The sequence below is a fragment of the Mus musculus genome, chromosome 7 (assembly GCF_000001635.26).
Source record: "Mus musculus strain C57BL/6J chromosome 7, GRCm38.p6 C57BL/6J".
NCBI classification, from domain to species: Eukaryota; Metazoa; Chordata; class Mammalia; order Rodentia; family Muridae; genus Mus; species Mus musculus.
The window spans coordinates 18,363,105-18,379,612 of NC_000073.6; the positions used below are offsets into that span (position 1 = coordinate 18,363,105).

Here is a 16,508-nt window from a genome sequence, read left to right on the forward strand (position 1 = left end):
ATAGAGAACTTCAGACCAATTTCCCTTATGAATATCAATGCACAAATCATCAATAAAGTTCTCTCTAACCAAATCCAAGAACACATCTCAACAATCATCCATCCTGACCAAGTAGGTTACATCCCAAGGATGCAGGGATGGTTCAATATACGGAAATCTATCAACGTAATCTAGTATATAAACAAACTGAAAGACAAAAACCACATGATCATCTCCTTAGAAGCTGAGAGAGCATTTGACAAAATCCAACACCCATTCATGATAAAAGTCTTGGAAAGATCAGGTATTCAAGGCCCATACCTAACCATAATAAAAGCAATCTACAGAAACCAGTAGCCAACATAAAAGTAAAGGGTGAGAAGCTGGAAGCAATCCCACTAAATTCAGGGACCAGACAAGGCTGTCCACTCTCTCCTTACCTACTCAACATTGTACTTGAAATCCTAGTCAGAGCAATTAGACAACAAAAGGAGATCAAAGAAATACAAATTGGAAAGGAAGAAATCAAAATATCACTTTTTGCAGATGATATGATAGTATACATAAGTGACCCTAAAAATTCCACCAGAGAACTTCTAAGCCTGATAAACAGCTTCAATGAAGTAGCTGGATATAAAATTAACTTAAACAAGTCAATGGTCTTTCTGTACACAAAGGATAAACAGGCTGAGAAAGAAATTAGAGAAACAACACCCTTCTTAATAGTCACAAATAATATAAAATATTTGGCATGACTCTACGGAAGTGAAAGATCTGTATGATAAGAACTTCAAGTCTCTGAAGAAAAAAATTAAAGAAGATCTCAGAAGATGGAAAGATCTCCCATGCTCATGGATTGGCAAGATCAATATAGTAAAAATGGCTATCTTGCCAAAAGCAATCTACAGATTCAATGCAATCCCCATCAAAATTCCAACTCAATTCTTCAACGAATTAGAAAGGGCAATCGGCAGATTCATCTGGAATAACAAAAAACCTAAGATAGCAAAAACTCTTCTCAAGGATAAAAGAAACTCTGGTGGAATCACCATGCCTGACCTAAAGCTGTACTACAGAGCAATTGTGATAAAAACTGCATGGTACTGGTATAACGACAGACAAGTACACCAATAGAACAGAATTGAAGACCCAGAGATGAACCCACACACCTATGGTCACTTGATTTTTGACAAGGGAGCTAAAATCATCCAGTGGAAAAAAGACTGCATTTTCAACAAATGGTGCTGGCACAACTGGCATTTATCATGTAGAAGAATGCGAATTGATCCATTTCTATCTCCTTGTACTAAGGTCAAATCTAAGTGGATAAAGGAACTCCACATAAAACCAGAGACACTGAAACTTATAGAGGAGAAAGTACGGGAAAGCCTTGAAGATATGGGTACAGGGGAAAAATTCCTGAATAGAACAGCAATTTTTTGTGCTGTAAGATCGAGAATTGATAAATGGGACCTCATAAAATTGCAAAGCTTCTGCAAGGCAAAAGACACCATCAATAAGACAAAAAAACCACCAACAGATTGGAAAAGGATCTTTACCTATCCCAAATCAGATAGGGGACTAATATCCAATATATATATATATATAAAGAACTCAAGAAGGTGGACTCCAGAAAATCAAATAACCCCATTAAAAAATGGGGCTCAAAGCTGAACAAAGAATTCTCACCTGAGGAATACCGAATGGCAGAGAAGCACCTGAAAAAATGTTCAACATCCTTAATCATCAGGGAAATGCAACTCAAAACAACCCTGAGATTACACCTCACACCAGTCAGAATGGCTAAGATCAAAAATTCAGGTGACAGCAGATGCTGGCGAGGATGTGGAGAAAGAGGAACACTCCTTCATTGTTGGTGGGATTGCAAGCTTGTAAAACAACTCTGGAAATCAGTCTGGCGGTTCCTCAGAAAATTGGACATAGTACTACCAGAGGATCCAGCAATACCTCTCCTGGGCATATATCCAGATGAGGTCCCAACCGGTAAGAAGGACACATGCTCCACTATGTTCATAGCTGCCTTACTTTTCATAGCCAGAAGATGGAAAGAACCTGGAAAGAACCCAGATGCCCCTAAACAGAGGAATGGATACAGAAAATGTGGTACATTTACACAATGGAGTACTACTCTGCTATTAAAAAATGAGTTTATGAAATTCCTAGGCAAATGGATGGACCTGGAGGGCATCATCCTGAGTGAGGTAACCCAATCACAAAGGAACTCACACAATCTGTACTCACTGATAAGTGGATATTAGCCCAGAAACTTAGGATACCCAAGATATAAGATACAATTTGCTAAATGCATGAAACTCAAGAAGAACAAAGACCAAAGTGTGGACACTTAGCCCCTTCTTAGAAATGGGAACAAAACATCCATGGAAGGAGTTACAGAGACAAAATTTGGAGCTTTGACCAAATGATGGACCATCTAGTGATTGCCATATCCAGGGATCCATCCCATAATCAGCTTCCAAATGCTTTGCATACACGAGCAAGATTTTGCTGAAAGGACCCAGATATAGATGTCTCTTGTGAGACAATGACGGGGCCTAGCAAACACAGAAGTGGATGCTCACATCTAGTGATTGCCATATCCAGGGATCCATCCCATAATCAGCTTCCAGCTTTGCATACACGAGCAAGATTTTGCTGAAAGGACCCAGATATAGATGTCTCTTTTGAGACAATGACGGGGCCTAGCAAACACAGAAGTGGATGCTCACAGTCAGCAATTGGATGGATCACAGAGCCCCCAATGGAGGAGCTAGAGAAAGTACACAAGGAGCTAAGGGGAACTGCAACCCAATAGGTGGAACAACAATATGAACTAACCAGTACCCCAGAGCTCTTGTCTCTAGCTGCATATGTATCAAAAGATGGCCTAGTCGGCCATCACTGGAAAGAGAGGCCCATTGGACTTGCAAACTTTATATGCCCCAGTACAGGGGAACGCCAGGGCCAAAAAGTGGGAGTGGGTGGGTAGGGGAGTGGGGGTGGGTGGGTATAGGAGACTTTTTGGATAGCATTGGAAATGTAAACGAGGAAAATACCTAAAAAATTTTTTTTTAAAAAAGAAAAGAAAAACCCTGTTCATTGTGTTCCAGGAGGTTCAACTGTTGGACAGGAGAGGTCACATGATTGCCTGTCTAGTACATGGGCTCAGGAGTTTTGTAATCCTTCACAAATTTTACAAAAACAAGTGTCTTACTTCTGGATTCTCATCTGACTGTCCAATTGTTTCTTGGACAAGATGTCCCCTTAAGCAGCTGATGACCAAGATTAACATCAGCTTCTCCCTGATTCAAACACCTGAGAAGGCCTCCAGGGTGGAGACACTGGATATGTGCTTAGAGAACTTGTGCTTCACATCTGTCACCTGTGTCCTATGCAAGAGAAATGTGGCCTCTGAGTTCCCTGTGCCTCAGTTTCCCTGCAACACCACTCTTGGGTTACAAATGTTGCAGGGTCTACAAGATCGCCTTAAATATGAACAACAGCCTACACTGGGGCAGGACAGCTGTTCAGATCAGCAATGTCTGTTACCATATGCCTGAAGGAAAGGGTTCATTAGACTTACTCCCTCAGGACATGAATCATGAAGAGCACCTATTGTTTGTCCCTCTCATGGAAACAATGACAGTCCTGTAAAGTCTCCTAAGCCATCAGAACTGGTGGCTGATTGCCAAGGCAACTCTATAGCTGTGCTCTCCATACTGAGATGCAGAAGGAGATGCGCAGTGACCTAGCCTACCTGTAGCTTTCATAGCAGTGCACTGTCTGGTTCCCTGAGCTGGGACATTCAGACAGAAAATGAATCATTCTGCTCTGTTAACTCTTGCAGCTAAGGTCCCAAGACTGCACACACTACCTAAGGGCACCTAAAGTCAGTATTCACGGACATTCATACGAAGCCAGGACTTCCTCATTGGCCCTCTTCTACTATGAGTCCATTGATTCTGCAGCCAGACTCTCAGGCCCAAAGATCTTTCTGAGGATGTGTTAATGGTGAGAGTCAAAAGTGAGGGCTTATCATGATTCTATGACAGAGCTTCACGGAGACAAACATATGCACACTTACACACAGGACGTATACATACACAGAGAGACATGTATATACACACACACTCTGTCTCTCTCACTATCTCTCTCTCCTCTCCACACTCTCTCTCTCTCTCTCTCTCTCTCATGTGTGTGCGCGTGCACACACACACACATCCTGCCATGAATAGGGTAAAATATTCTGATATTTCAGTTTGTCTACACAGGCTCTGTATTCAAATAAATTCTATAACTCAAAAGTGGCACAAATTTCTGACAGGATGAAGCTGATTGTTTTCTAATGCTAACCTCGTCCCCTAAAAATGTTTGCACAAGAGGGTCTGTGAGTAGCTTCTGAAAAACTGCACTCAGTTAATTCTAATTGGTAAAAATGTTGCCAGGAACTCAGTCAATAGCTGGAGAAAAGAGGGAGGCAAGGCTTTAGGTTGCCTGGGCTCTAGACCAGGGAGGAGTGAGAGCTGCCATGCCAGAGGAGGCATGCAGTTGGTAGAAACAGATTACCTTTTTAAAGGAGAAGAAGAACACAGCTCACAGAGCAGATTGATTGGGTCAAGAGTAGCCAAGATAGAACATAGAATTTAGTAACTAGTAACTCAGAGTTATCAGTGGGAGGTAGAAGATCCTAACAGCATGGAGTTTGGACAGTTGCCCAACTCTTGTGCTGCTTAAGGTATATAGAAATATAAAGGTGGCACCCAGAGCTGATGCTGTACCACAGTGCTCCATAAGGAAATACTGGCAGGAGAAAGCTGGTCTCCCAGGACAGCTGGCACACCTGTGAACACAGAGAAGACCACCACTTATTTTCTGAAGGACCTGCCCAGAGCCATGAGGACACAGGAACCAAGAAACATCAGGGTACAAGATACTTCCGGTTTCTGTCTGCCCCCAAAGCTGATTCTGTACCACAGCTCTCCATACCCAAATTTCTCTCAGAAAAAACTGGTCTCCCAGGAATACTAATACACAGGCTTGCAGGAGGGAAAAGTCACAGTCAGAGAGAGCAAGACCAGCTAACAACAGAGATATCCAGATTGTGAGAGGCAAGGGCAAGAAGACAAGCAACAGAAACCAAGGCTACTCACCATCATCAGAACCAAGTCATCTCACCACAGTGAGCCCTAGGTAATCCAACACACCAGAAAAGCAAGACTCTGATTCAAAATCAGATCTCATGATGATGAAAGGGACATAAATAAATCCCTTGAAGAAATACAGGACACAGGTAAACAGCTAGAAGACCTTAAAGAGGAAACACAAAAATCCATTAAAGAATTACAGAAAAATACAAACATCAGGTGTAGGAATTGAACAAAACTATCCAAGATGTAAAAAATGGAAATAGGATCAATAAAGAAATCACAAAGGAAGACAACCTTGGAGATTAAAAAAAATTAGGAAAGAGATCAGGAGTCATAAACACAAGCATCACCAACAGAATACAAGAGATAGAAGAGAGAATCTCAGGTGCAGAAGATACCATTGAAAACATTGACACAACAGTCAAAGATAATGCAAAATGCAATAACTCCTAACACAAAACATCCAAGAAACTTAAGACACAATGAGAAACCCAAACCTAAGGATAATAGGTATTGAAGAGTGAAAGCTCCCAACTTAAAAGGCCAGTAAAAATTTGCAACAAAATTATAGAAGAAAAGTTCCCTAGCCTGAAGAAATAGACCCATGAACATACAAGAAGCCTACAGAACTCTAAATAAACTGGACCAGAAAAGGAATTGCCCCCATCACATAATAGTCAAAACATCACTTTGAGCCTGTCACTGTACCAACTTTGCCTCAGGCCCTTCTCCATTTCCATCCCTGTAATTCTTTCAGACAGGAACAATTATGGGTAAAAGTTGTGGCAGTGGGAAGGCAACCCCATCCCTCACTTGATATCCTGTCTTCCTTCTTTAAGTGGGATCTATAAGTTCCCTCTCCCTATGGTTAGGCATTTCATCTAAGTTCCCTCCCTCCCTTTCATTCCTGACAGTCTCATACTTCCCAGGTCACTGGTACATTCTAGAGGGTTTCCCCAACCTCTAATTGCCTGAGGTTGCCTGTTTCCATTCTTTCTAACCCTCGCTTTCTTCTCCTTCCCAAGTGGGACTGAGACATCCTCACTCAGGCACTTCAGCTTGCTGATCTTTTTGAGTTCTGTGGACTGTATCTTGTGTATTCTGTACTTTTTTTTGGCTAACATCCACTAATTAATGAGTATATACCATGCATGTCCTTTAAGATCTGAGTTACCTCACTCAGGATATTTTCTAGTTCCATCATTTGACTGTAAAACTCAGCACGTCCTAGTTCTTAATAGCTGAGTAGTATTCCTTTGTGTAAATGAACGACATTTTCTGTATCCATTCTTCTGTCATAGGACATCTTGATTGTTTCCACCTTCTGGCTATCACAAATAAACCCACTCTGAACTAGTGCCCCTCTAGCACAGTGGGACATTTTTGCCTGTATTCCCAAGAGAGCGATTATGGCAGGGTATCTTTTGGGCATATTCCAGATTTCAGTGAAATTGCTTCAAGCATGTCTCCATTTAATTTGACATACAGTAGAGGACTGCCCAGTCTGTGTTTATTCAAAGATGATGCACCTAACCCTCAAAATACTAGAGTCCCCAGGGAGTTTAGATGTCAAGTGGTGTGTGTGTGGGGGGGGGGGGGGGGTGATAGTAGGGACATCCACCTGGAGACAGGGGTTGGGAAAGAGGTATGGGATGTGGAACAGTTGAGGGAGGATGTGAAGGGGGAAAATAAAATATGGACTGTCAAGAAGAAAGAAAGAAAGAATAATGGATTATTCAACTTCTCCAGAAAGAATTAAATCAATATCCCTCAGGATAGCTGGAATAATAACGCAAGACATTACTTGTTAATAATTTTCAAATATATATACTGACTAGTGAGCTAAGAATATTTACTCATACCTGGGAATGGTGGCACACACCTTTAATCCCAGCACTTTCGAGGCACAGGCAGAGGCAGAGGCAAGCAGATTTCTGAGTTTGAGGCAAGCCTGGTCTACAGAGTGAGTTCTAGGACATCCAGGGCTACACAGAGAATCCCTGTCTTGGAAAAAAACAAAACAAAACAAAAGAGTATTTACTCAGTGGCCCAGGGATACTTAGCTGTATCTCAAATTTCTACAATCCTCTTTTATTACCAGGAAATAACAGTTGCCAGAGGTAGCCTGGTGTCCTCGTGAACTTTTAATACTTACTCTGGAAACTAGATCATCTTGTTTACTCAATAATATTTTCCTATCATAATCAGAATGAATCTCACAGTTATTAGAGTGACTGACAGAACACTGAGTGATCCCTTTCACAGCTACATCTCCTGTCATTTTCCTCTGACCGTTCCTTCTTTACTCTGCAACATAACAAAAGTCTCCTTGTTGTTTAATAGCAGGCCAAACTCACAGCATGCAGCAATTATCCTTCTCTTCTCATGCCTTGTAGCAATTTCCCTCCACATAGAACTGTGGTTCAAATTCCACTTAACGTATGAACTCCTAAATGGCAGTTCATGCAAAGACTGTAACACTCTGAATTTCCCATTGAGAGACACTTAACTTTAGGTAGGTCACAGATTCCTCTGAGAATCTGGTGGAAACTCAGAAATCTCAGAAGAACACATAATTGTGTTATTTCCTCATTGCCATGAAAAGAACACAAGAAGGAACTTAAAGATTTATGTTGGCTTCCAGATTGAGGGGGAAAGTCCTGGGAAGGTATAGCAGCTGTCCTGCTGCATCTGTAGGAAGCAGGGTGAGCCAATTGCTCACTCTCTGTTTACTTTTCCATTTATAGCATATGGGTCCTCAGCCCAAAGGAATCTATTGCCCACATTCGGAATGGGTCTTCACTCTTCTGATAAATCTTTCTGAAAACATACTCAGAGGTGGATTTCTACAGTAATTGAAAATCCAGTCAAGTATACAGTTAAAATTAATCATTGCAGTGATTATGAATACATATCAAATGTTGGGTGTAGCTTTGTAGCTACTGGTTGCCTGGAGTTCATGGGGGTTTTTTTATGTCTTATTTGTATGATTTTTGATACTGGGTCTTTCTACATAGTTCAGGTTGACCTCAAACTCAGGATCCTCTTGCCTCAGCCTTCTGAATACAGCTAAATATTTTCTTGTGATGGAGTTCCATATTGAGAGTATACCATAAATCCTGGCAGATCAAGAGCCAGGGAGCAGCATCCTGGGCTGTTAAAAGTTCCAACTTCTCTAGGTACCACTTCTACAGTCAACTCTATCTTCCATTGAGCATCTCCTCACATAGGTAACAAATCCTTAATGTTGATCAAGAAAAGAAAAGAAAAGAAAAGAAAAGAAAAGAAAAGAAAAGAAAAGAAAAGAAAAGAAAAGAAAAGAAAAGGGAAAGATGTCTAGGTTTGTGAAACTCTTCAGGTTATTGCCTAAGCTTATTAGATTATGACTTCTGTGTTCTCCAGGCACTTCCTAAATTTAGACAAGCTGAAGAGGTAACAATACTTCTAGCTCAGAACTTCTAAACTTTTCTACAAACATGACCTCTTTGTTTGAGAAATTTTACTTTGGCTTTAAGTATGCAGGTATATAGAAGAGGTTTTCAAATAAAAGATTTACCAATAATAAATCATAAAGAAATGTATCTTTTTTTGTAATTTAATTGCTAATAAAAAAGAGAAAACACCAAATGCACAAAGCAGAGACAGATTATTAAAAGCAGTAAGAGAAAAAAGGACAAATAACAAATAAATAACATACAAGCAGACCTATCAGAATTATACCAGACATCACACCAGAGACTTTGAAATTTGGAAAATCCTGAGCAAATGTCAAACAGCTTTAAGAGAACAAAAATGCCAGCCCTACTACTATACCCATCAAAACTCTCATTTCCCATAGATGGAAAAACCAAGATAATCCATGACAAAATCAAATTAAATAATATCTTTCCACAAATCCAGCCCTAAAAAGGATAATAGATGGAAAACTCTAATACAAGAATGGAAACTACACCCAAGAAATAGCAAGAAAGTAATATACTTTCAACAAACCTAAAAGAAGATAGACACACAAACATAAAAAATAACACCAAAAATAACAGGAAGCAGCAATCACTATTCCTTAATATCTATTAACATCAATGGACTCAATTCCCCAATAAAAACAATAGACTAACTGACTGGGTACAGAAACAGGACACAGCATTTTGTTGCATAAAAGAAACGCACTTCAGTGACAAAGGCAGACTCAGAATAAAGACCTGGAAAACAATTTTTCCAAGCACATAATCCCAAGAGACAAGCTGTAGGAGCCATGCTAATAGTGAATAAAATTGACTTTCAACCAAAAGTTATTTTTAAAAAATTAAGAAGGACACTCATCAAAGGCAAAATCTACCAAGAAGAATTCTCTTTCCTGAACATCTATGCTCCAAATGCAAGGGCACCCACAATCATTAAAGAAACTTTACTAAAGCTCAAAGCCCACATTACACCCCACACAATAATAGTGGGAGACATCAACACCCCACTATTGTCAGTGGACAGATCATGGAAACAAAAAGTAAACAGAGACACAATAAAACTTACAGAAGGGATGGACCAACTGGTTTTTAACAGATATCTACAGAACATTTCTTAGCACCTCATGGTATCTTCCCCAAAATTGACCATATCACAAAATAGGTCTCAACTGATACAAGTAGACTGAAATAATTCCATGCATCCGATCAGATCACCATGGACTAAGCCTGGTCTTCAACAACAATAAAAACAATGGAAGCCCACAAATATATGGAAGCTGAACAACACTCTACTCAATGATTACTTGGTCAAGGTAGATGTAAATTAAGTCTTTTTAGAATGTAATGAAAATGAAGATGCAATATACCCAAACTTATGGGACACAATAAAAGCAGTGCTAAGAGGAAAATTCATAGGTCTGGGTGCCTCCAAACAGAAAGTGGAGAGGGCATACACTAGCAGCTTAACAGCACACCTGAAAGCTCTAGAACAAAAACAAGCAAACACAGTCCAGAGGAGTAGAAGGCAGTAAATAATCAAACTCAGGGATGAAATGAACCAAGTACAAAAAAAAAAAGAACTATACAAAGAATCAACAAAACCATGAGCTGGTTCTTTAAGAAAATCAATCTCTCTCTCTCTCTCTCTCTCTCTCTCTCTCTCTCTCTCTCTCTCTCTCTCTCTCTCTCTCTCTCTCTCTCTCTCCTTCCTTCCTTCCTTCCTTCTTTCCTTCCTACCTTCTTTCTTTCTTTCTTTTGTTCTTTCTTACTTTCTTTCTTTCTACCTATCTTTCTTTTATTTTCTTTCTCTCTTTCTTTCTTTTTTCTTTCTTTCTTTCTTTCTTTTGTTTGTTTTTTTTTTTAGTCAAATATAGTCTAGCAGGAGTCAAACTGAAAAAGGATGTTGGGGCCCAAAAGCCCACAGCATCTCAGCCTCCAGCTTCTCCCTGAAACTAACTAACTAACACTCTTTTGTTTCTTCTACTATCTTGCTTCTGTTCCCGTAATTGACTCAGAACATTTTATGATAGGGGCACTCAGGACATTTAACAATAGTTAGTTTTATGGACATTTTATAATGGGGACATTCCATTGATGTCAAAGTGTTACCAAGTGATAAAACTAGTATGTCCTGTGCACGTTGGCAAGTACTGTTTGTGGTTTGCAGTTTTATAAGCCCTCTGTTTACCAACAGTAAATGAGACTAGATTAGATTTTTGTCTTGTCTCCTTTCTTTTTATCTCCTGTCCCTTCCATTCTCACTCTCTCCCTTGAAACCCTTGCTGCTTAGTCCTGCAGGTCAGGGCAACTGGTGCCTAACGTGGGGCTTGAGGATGAGGCCTTCAGTGAAGAACACTGTGGTGTTTCTGTTCAGACAATGTTGTGTGGAAGATGTCCTGCACAGGAGACTGCCTTCTTGACTAGGGATCCTGGTAATTCCTCAGTGATCATGGGACAGGCACTTAGTAGCCATGAACTCTTTGGGGAAGGTTTGAAAAAGGCTTTAATGGCACGGGGGATAAAGTTTAAAATACATGACTTACTTGCATTTTTTGATTTTGTAAAAGAGATTTGTCTATGGTTCCCTCTTAAAGGTACCATTGGTCTTTGTTTTTTTGTTTTTTTTTTTTTGTTTTTTGTTTTTTTTTTTTAGTTTGAAGTCATTTAATTAAAAGACCAAGTGGTAAGAAGCTCGTTTGTTACAGTACATTCCATATGGCTCTTGTACAGATTAAAACAGACACCAGGAGTCAACTGTTCCCACCAGCGCTGGACTCAGGTGATCAGAGAAGCAAGGCTTTAATTGCTGGCACTGAGACTAACTCACATGCAGAGTGCTCTTTGGTAAAGTGTCCATGTGAGATTTAAACAGCACATAAAGTCAGACTTCTAAGTTTTTAAAATACTATCTTAAAACTTGCCAAATAGCTTTGTTTTGTTTTGTTTTTGTTTTTGTTTTGTTTTGCTTTGTTTTGTTTTGTTGGGTTTTTGGGTTTTTGTTTGTTTGTTTGTTTGTTTCTCTGTACAGCCCTGGCTGTCCTGGAACTCACGTTGTAGACCAGGCTGGCCTCGAACTCAGAAATCTGCCTGCCTTGCCTCCCAAGTGCTGGGATTAAAGGCGTGCACCACCACTGCCCAGTGCCAAATAGTATTAAGATATAGTAGAGTAACAGTAAGGTTTAAAGATGTCTTCTGTGATGTTTGTGATCAATATACAAATGGAAATTAGGCTGAAAATTATGGATTATTTTTTGAGTTCCTAGATGACAGCTACTACTTTGTCCCTTCAACCCCCAAAGCACATATATAAGGCATTGTTTCCTAATTGCTGTTGAAAATATGCTAATTACAATGTCAGCAGCAAAAAACTACTACTATGCCATAATTAGCTCAAGACAATGCTTTTTACTATATTAAATATCACAAAACTTGGAGAAACTGAGAAAGGAATATTTGGATCAGACACAAACCTCAAAGCAAGTGCTCTCAGGGGCAACAGCAGGTCGCCTTGATTTTCTCCCCTCCTGGAGATCTGACCAGGTGCTCAAGGTTTTAAGACATTTTTAAATGAAAAACTTGCTCCCAGTGTGAATACAGGACTGCAGTACTTTAGTATTCTTTGGGTGACTTAAGATTAGTGTCATACTTTAATTATGAATGAGATCATCTTCATTGTCACTTGCACTGCTATGTTTCTAAACTCATCTAAGAGAGATTTGAAATAAATACAGCATCTGAAGGATTCTCCAATAGATGGGTTTTAAACGCAGAAGGCTTTCTACCCATTAGGTGCTGGAATGTCAGGTTCCTGGCAATGATGCCCCAGGCCTAGTCCTTTCATACAACAGTTTGGACATGAGTCACACACTGTACAGGAGAGCTGGCTCTCTCTGAAGAGGAGGTTGAGAGGTTGGAAATTTCTCGCTGGAGTTCCTCTACTTTTCTTTGAAGCTCTGCTCTTTTGACAAGAAGTTCTTTGTATCTGCTGTGGATAGGTTCCTGAGGTTCTACCTTACATAATATCCCACCCAGAGTTCTAGGTGGGGCATGCTGGCTACTGGGTAAAGGATATGATTGAAGTAGCTTCCATAAAGAGGTTAGTAAAGTCTTTCAGCTGGCTATTTATATAGGACCACATTGACACTGTCTTCTTAGGAAGATTCACTTTTCCCCTCTGCTGTTCGCTGTTACAAAGGAATGTTCCAAATAAACAGATGTACAAGTGGTCCAGGATGGTAATGAGGAAATATTCATTGAATTCAAATGCAGTAGGGAACTGTCTTGTCATTTGCCAGACACAGTCAATAAACTAAAGGAAAACAGGTGATCTGTCTGCATCAGCATGGTTCTTATCTCCATGGCCAACTCTTAGTTGGAATCTATGTCCAAAGCTCAGCCATTCTTCCTCCACAAGGACTTCAAGTCCTTTTATGTTTCGGTAGTATCCATTCAACGTGAGCATGCCCAGGGACGTGAGCTGAGTTGTGCAATGACATCCATCACTGCAGTGCACCACCACAGACATCTTCCCAGACTCGACCTTGTCAGCAATCCTAAGAGCCCCTGCAAGAATGAGCTTAATGTGTTCCAACCAGTGTGTAGATTCTAAGTTAGACAACCAGTGAGTTTCTTCAATGTTGGGGTACACAGTCTCCTTAAGCTTCCATAATGATTTTCTCATAACATGGATATTATGAATATCCAGAAAAATGAGTTCTGCATTTTGATAGGCATCTTTACTTTCATAATCTCTCCCCTTTGCCTTATTGGCAACAGCACTGACACTTGGCCAAGCATCAAATATAAATATTTTGTGAGACTGGGCATTGGAGTCCATGATAGCCTGAAGGTACTTCTCATCCTCTTTAATGTGCTTCCTGCTCGCTCCAACCATGGGCTGGCTGCAGCGAGTGACTGTGGCTTGACTTTCAGGATGAATCCAAGATGCAACTGGGGTCTGGCCCAGTGACCTAAAGGATGCCACTCTCTTTAGCTTCTCATCAGGAATGTTTGCTGGCACAACCAAGAGGGCAGGATATGTGTCACAGAGTTCATAATGTGCATTTATCTTTGTTATTCTCCAGCTTTCTTTTGGAATTCCCTGACTTCTGTACTCTAAAAGAGGGTCATACAGTTTTCACCCATTTTCAGGGAACACTTCTTTATGCTCAAAAGCAAAAAGAGGCAAGACACAGGAAATGCATATTTCATTAGATTCTCAAATATGGATCTTCTTGTTCGCCCCTCCGGTTTAAGAGCAAATCCTAAGTTCCTGATATCCTTGCACACAGTTTCAAGGCCATAAGAGTTTTCACCTCGGCTAGATGCACTACCATTTTTTCTACTGTACTTATCACTCCAAGAGAAGCATCTAGAACAAATGGGGTGTCCTGCTCCATGCTCTTGAAACATAATCTGTAATTTGTGACAGTCAGCATTCCTCGTACAAAACCAGTGAATGGACATATGTAAGTCACATCTTTGGCCATATCTTTAATGTTCTCTCCTGGAAGCAGGGCTGGTTCCTCCGTTGCTACTAACTTGTTTGACTCCCTCAGGACCCTCAAATCACGAGAAAAGTTGTCTGCAGAAGATGAAATGGAATCTGATGATATAGCAGAAGCTGATTTGGTATGCACCTCCCGAGTTTTCAAATGAGAAGTGGAAGCAATTATAATTTTTGAGATGTTTTATCTTCACTTCTGGTGATCTTCAAATGCCAATGGTTCTTAACACATTAACTGGACAGTGAGTCCTCGCTGGGCAGCCTTGCCGCCTGGAGCCTAGACTCTCACAGCTGGAGCTCTTCTCCATGGTGCGAGATCTAGAGGCCACTGTGCCCTCCAGAGCGAGATGCAGAGGGAGGAGCGCACAGGGCTTCAGCCTTGGTCAGCCCCATGCCAGGCAGGCTCCCCCATTGGTCTTAAAAGATGGGAATGTGTGGGTAGCACTTTCCAAGATTATTACAAAGATTTGGGGCAGCAGTAAATAAACCTTATAAAAGGACAATTAATGATGAAATGTGTTGTGTGTATGTGTTTAGAGCTATGCTAAAATCTAGAAAAGCAAAGGTAATCCTCATAGGTGCATTTAGTCTTTGGACCCAGACTAGAGATAGTTTACACCTGAGACATGAGAGAATGGGTTTGAGAAAAGAAGTCCTCTCCAACTATCTGGGGATGCTTTAGCAAATGAGAAAGTAAATGAACATAAACTGTTGCAGAGTTCTTCTAAGGACAGGAGGAGATTGGGAGACATCCTGCCTAAACTCTGGCTCCTACTAGAGGAATGTTTGGATCTGAGTCTCTTAGGTAGGATATCTGGGTACCTTTGGGATGTCTAATCCTCTCCTCTCTCTGTCTATTGTCTGTTCTTGGCATACCAATCCATCCATGTCTGTTGTATGCTGGCCCTCGGCCTACATGAACCAGGTACACCTGGGAGGCAGGCTGGGGCTGAAAGAGGCTTAGACTGCGAGAGAAATTAATGGAAACCAAGACACGTTTCTGTTCAAGGCCTGCAAGTTTACTAAGAGACAGTGCTTATAAGGGGGAAGGCCCATTCCCCACACCCCCCACACCCCCTCGCCCTCCCACCCCCCATGCCTCACCCCCCCATCCCCTGTCCCCCACCCCCCACCCCCACCAGTCCATTCTTGGTGTCTAGAGCCAGCCTGCAGGTGACATGCAGGATATGATGTTCCTCTGCAAAATCTCAGGGGCCTCTCAGCAGGTAGCAGTGTCTTGGAGGAGAGCAGTGGGAGGAGACAGAACAATAGAGCAATCTAGGTCAGAAAGTTCCACCCTAGGTAACCTCATTCTTAGTGGCAGCAAGGTCAAAGTCTGGATCAGCCTGCTTCAAGGCTGAGTGAGGCTACACATGTCCATTAAAACTGACTGTTTTATGTTATGTCACACATAAACTGTGTTTTCATTTTATGGTTTGATTGTTGTTATGTGTTTCACGTTCAAGAGAAAAAAATGTTAAAACTTTATCTGCTGGTTGTTCAGCCATTGCTTTAGTTTGAACTTGTTTTTTTTTTAAGACAAAGAGAGAGAGAGAGAGAGAGAGAGAGAGAGAGAGAGAGAGAGAAATAACAGTCTCAATTGGCCTCTAGAGCCCTGCACCTGTCTATTACAGCTGGAGAAGCCCTGCTAGGAGCTGATTGTCTGTAAAAGCCACTCTCAAAGGGGCCAGCAGCTTCTCAAGTTCTATGGTAAGTGAACCGATAGCTGTTTTTTCCTAGAAAGGTCTCTGTGCTTGTGATTATTGGGCTCAGCATGTGACAGGGAGCTCCTCTCTTGAAATTACATCTAGAAAAATTAAGAATTTTGTCTGGTTTTAATAAGTAAATGTATGCGGTCATTTCATTGTTGTGTCTGACTGGTTTTTAAAGTATAAACATGTTCTGCATGTCTTGGATATAGATTATTGGTTTATAAGATATTGGGTATGATTAAGAATTTGTAACATTGGTAACATAAAGTTGGCTTAAAACTAACTCCAGTTTGGAGTAATTCAGAACTACAGCATGTGGCATGAGCCAACCCATGGAAACAGGTCTTTAAAAATATTCTTAAATTGGGTAATATTCTATGTAATTCTTATCTTAAAAATCCAGACTTTTAAAAGATAGGATTTAGGGCAATGTCTGTCTCTTTGAGGTATTGGAGGCTGCACCATCTTGCATTTGTGTTAGAACAAGCAGCCAAACTTTGTAGCCTCTGGGTGATTCACTTGGTGTTTTTGGAGAAACTGAATATTGGAGGTTGAGTTATGATTTCTGAATTTCTAAAGTACTTTGGGCCACCATATCAGAATGACCCAGCCTCACTAACTGCAGTTCAGATGTAGGGAGACCCTTAAAAACTTTGTAATGTGAAAGTAATGCTATTGGTGTTGG

At 40.7% G+C, this 16,508-nt stretch overlaps 1 pseudogene; it reads right to left on the reverse strand.

Annotated features, from left to right (window-relative positions):
• Positions 11,257-14,518, reverse strand: Gm5997 (predicted gene 5997; annotated as a pseudogene).